A 4,850-nucleotide genomic window follows, 5' to 3' on the forward strand; every position below is an offset into this window, starting at 1 on the left:
AATTTTTAGCATTGGTAGAATGAAAATGTCTATAAAATTCAATAGATATGCAATTCAACAAGGTATTATGAAATCTTATGAACAATCAATGGACATATTTGCAGGGTAAGGAAAAAAAACCCATCTTTTTAACTTTTTTCTCACACTGTGATAATGCAAGATTACCCTACAGAAGAAAACAGCAAAGACACTTAAAAAGCCAAAGTTAGGATTATTTCATATCCTCTATAACCCACATCTCCCACCATTAGACTTCTAGTTGAACTAGCCAGCCACTGCAACAAATCAATGTACTTTTAATGGTAGATGAAATTGAAGAAACTAACAGAAATTAACTTAATATAGTTAATGGGCCATGTTCGAATGTGTGGCTAAGTGATAGTGGACTACGAGAGCAGCGGTTAATATAAAAGATTAAGGAGATATTTCCTTAGTTTTTTTTGTTTGGTATCAACCATTGCATAGTCCACCTTCCTTATTTTCCTTATTTGTTTACTCTATCTCATATTCTTTCCAAATCATCACGACATTCCATTATCATCTATCCAAGCCCGAAGATGGTTCGTTAACCGAGTCAAAAATATTAGAGTTCCATCAACTTCACCCAGTATTAAAGTTACATAGATTAACTTAGCAGACTTCTGGTTATTCCCACAATTAAAGAAAGTGTTAAAAAGTCAACACTTCAGGTGGCCATATGGAAGTAGATCAAGGAAAAACCAGAAAGTTTTCTTGCGCACCGAATGCAAAAATAAATTGAATGTTTGTAAAAATGTGTCATTCGAAAAAACTATGTATGATTAAAGTAAATTATTTTTACTACTGTTCAAAGCTGGTCAAACTATTCTCTCTCTTTCCAAACTAATTTTATACAACTGGAGATCTTATTTATCAATCAATCCTCTTATATTTAAAAAATATATATATTAATACTTATATATTGTATATCATATTAAAATTTTAAGATTTTTAAATTTGCACGAAACAAATATTTCTAAATTATATAAACATAATTTGCACACTATTAAAGTGTTTTAGGCAGATTTGGGCAAACTGTCCTTTGAACCGAATACTTGTTCGAGAATGCTAACTTTTATCGTTATAAATCTCCGTAGATCGGCGGTCTTAACTAGGGTGCTGCAAAACGATGCCGAGCAATGCCGTAACACTTACGTGTATTACTATAAGAAAAGTGCAATAACTGTACATTGATAAAGATGTAGGGGGATCACCCTTAGGAAAGGACTGAAAAACACTGTCATAGAAGATGAAATTATATGAAAAATTAGATATAAAATATCACTATTTACATAGTAACTAAAAGATTATTAAAGTGTAATTCCAATGTAGGAGCCTACCTTGTTCCCAAAACTCCCGTAAATAGGGAATAGGCTTTTCCGTTACTTCTTATTATAGAAATTTGTATCTCGTTCTGACATAATTTAGTTGAACTGTGCATTTTCTTCACGTAACACCTATTTACATGCCAACCAACAATTCAAATTAAAATAAAATAAAATGGAATTGTTGATTAGACTATTCACTGATATAAAAGGAGCTAATACAAAATGAAAGAGGCAGATTTGCTTCTTTAATGGTAAATAAACAAAATTTAATTAAGACAATAAGTAAGCAGAAAACAAGGAAAATAGAGTAAAATGAAGTTGGTTTTTAATTGGCAAAATTGTAATCACTAATAGAAAACAAGAAATAATTGTTTAGGGAAGTGTGTCAGTTGCTAAAAGTCTTCATCACGGGTGAAGGATGGCATTTTTTCTGCAAATTAGAACGTAGCGTGAACGAAGACCAGGACCGAAGAGCCATCTAATTGGAATATGTCGGAATTTCATTCTCGCTACACTTTGATTAAAATATTTTGTTCTCAAAAATATCGGATGGGGCTCATTGTACCGAGTATTTCTCTTATAAAAAGAGGAGAAATATAGAAGAAAATGGCCAATTGTATCAAATTCTCGCAAAAAAACAGTAACATAGACTTTCATATTAGTTTTTAATATTTATACAATGTTAAAATAAATAAATTCAAAAATATAAATAAACTTTTATTGAAGGCAAGCACTTTTCATAAAGTAACTTTATCTTCACTCATTTATCTCAAATATTGATAGAGATCTCACTATATATTGCATAACAATTTTACTTTATAAAAAGTTTAATTCTTAACCTTATACTATTTCTGTGACTTTCACTCTTACAAAATGTTTGCCAACGATCCTTGCAGGTTTTCTTGTTTTTGTCATTTTTCTCGCATTATAATTTGTAATAAATAATTATTAAAGTAAATTATTATTTAATTAAATTTTCTTAAGACCCGAAATCCGAAATGCATTTCCTCCGATAAAACCTATATTAACAAATGCTCCTTGTGTGACGTGTTACCGAGAAAAAACGGTAAAGCTTTTCGTTCTTTAAAATCCACAACAAAACCGGTAACGGAAAATCTAAGTAAATCGCTATACTTAATTTTTCCATTTCGTCGACGTCGAGTATTTTTTGCCAAACGCGTTTGTTTATATTTGCATATAAATCTTTAACGCAGAAATCGGCTTATATTCGGCGAGTATTTTCGTTAATTTTAAGTCTTGCATTTAGTTCGAATGTACCGATTAAAATTAATTCTTTCTTTTCTAGTGGTTTACAAGTAGAAAAGAATTTTGACTTAGTTCAACTGTTTCTCAAGTATATTCAAATTTCTGGTGGAAACAAATTGATAAAGATTTCACTTGTATAGTTATTAATATTAATTACAGTCTTTAATTAAAATTGAAAATTGTTTATTTGTCAAAAGGATAATTGATGTTATCTCCTTGATAAATAATAAACTAGTTTTTTGAAAGTTTTACTATGGCATTTCGGGAGAGCTTAGAACATACATTTTATTTTTCAAATATTTTTTAAATGTTACTATATTAATTATTAGACGTTTAAATATTAAATTTTTTAACAATTAGTATGTTATTTAGAATTCCTTTCATAAATAGAAAAATGAGTTTGTAGATTATAGTATTTCTAAATAAATTTTTAAGCAGATATTTAATTATTTCAACAAAAATTTAAGTTGTTACAGCTATCAATTAAACAGATCTATAATATTTCTTATATTACTATTAAATTTAGAACAACACATTAATTGTTGGTTAAACGTGACTAGAAATAATTAGAATTCTAAATTCTGTATATTCTAGATTGGGTTTCTTCACTCTTTTTCTCGGAAGGGCCGCTCGAGCTTTAAAAGACGAGTCTGGAGCTAAATACGAAACGTACAATCAAAGATTAAGATTTTTATACTTGTTATTCAGAAATAAAAAGTCAATGTAAAATTTGCAACTGCTTTTCAAAAAAAATGTCATCAAAATTGGGGATAAATTTTATGTTAAAATTTACCCAATAAATATTAAAAACCTCCTTCAGATATTCATTGGATTGAGATGTTAGATATTTTGTTTTTGTGAATGTTTGTTTGCAAAAGTACAGTATGTAGAAGAAAAAATAGAAAATATCCCCTGTACAAATTTTTTAAGACTGGAAATTCTCTGCTGACAGAGATTTGTGAAAACCTTCCTTGTTTAAATAAGATTTTATAAAAATCTTTTGCAGCAAGGTCTATTAATTCTGTTTGACTTTTCAAAAATTTATATGCTTTGAACCAGTTCGATTGTTGATGTTAAAATGTGTCTGTGAAAACAAGCTAAGCAGACGGGATAAATATGCTTCGGGGGCTTTTGATTGGAGACCCCCTATTCTATTGGAGATGATTGTATTCTGTATTATTACTACTAAAGTGTGGTTCTATTATTATTGATCAAAATGCCTAAGTTAATAACTAAAAAATTTTCAATATCTGCATCCGGTCAACACCGGGGTGAAACGACGACGTATCTCGAACCCGTTAAGGGTATGCGTTAAACGTACGACAAAGTCTATCGCAAACATTTTCAAACGGTTAAAAATTCTTCCTCGGGCGATACGCGGAACAGAAAAGAACCGTACGTCGATAAAAAAATTTTCAATTGTTATATTAAAATTGGTTGAAATTTTTAAATATTTAAAATTATTAAAATTTTTTAATTTAAAGCAAAAATTAAGAGAAAATGTTTACATTCTATTCTATTAACTCTATTTATTAGTTACAAACTTAGTCATACGTGACTTGGGATGACCATAATAACAAACAAATAAATATCCCATTACAAACAATAAAATGCAATAAAAAAGTAAAAATACCAACGCACTAAAATATTAAATAAAAATGCAAATAGTGAAATTAAGAGTACAGAAAGTATTAAAATAAAAAAAAACACAAAAAGATAGATTAACCTATTGCTTAAATTGAAAGTTCTAGACAACAATAGAGAACTTTAAAATGGAAGAAATCGTAAAACGAGGCTTCTTCGAGTTGCCCGACGTTGGCGACCGCACGGTGGAAAAAAAGACCTTTTAGAGATATCTAGACAAAAATTGAAAAGAAAAAAGCGCATCAAATTGCAAGTAACGTGGGGAGGAACTCTCAAACTAGCTGTCAGTGCAGAGAACTCCATAAAAATATTTGAAGAGTAATAAACAGTTGAAATATTCAATAGGTTTGTTTAAAGTAAGAAGTTCAGTCTACTTCTGGCAATTCTGCCTTTTATCCTTGCTGCTTTAATTAGAAAGTTTACTTATAAAAACATAAAGCCTTGTCGAGAGCATCTCTAACTTTACAATGAAGATACGGAGCGGCAGTAGCTCCAACTGGCGGGTAATAATTGACAATCGATTGAAAATTTGTAAAAATAAAGCTCTAAGAATGGAGAAGTCCGATAAGTGACGACAACGGTGCCGAGCACGTT

The 4,850-nt window shown here is 29.8% G+C and overlaps 1 protein-coding gene across 19 annotated transcripts in view; it reads right to left on the reverse strand.

The window, feature by feature from the left end:
• Nucleotides 1–4,850, reverse strand: part of LOC136979409 (ankyrin-2-like) — a 376,384-nt gene that overhangs the window by 155,982 nt on the left and 215,552 nt on the right. The window lies entirely within an intron of this gene.

The sequence above is a fragment of the Centruroides vittatus genome, unplaced genomic scaffold, assembly GCF_030686945.1.
Source record: "Centruroides vittatus isolate TY-2023 unplaced genomic scaffold, ASM3068694v2 contig_620, whole genome shotgun sequence".
In the NCBI taxonomy this organism is placed as follows: Eukaryota; Metazoa; Arthropoda; class Arachnida; order Scorpiones; family Buthidae; genus Centruroides; species Centruroides vittatus.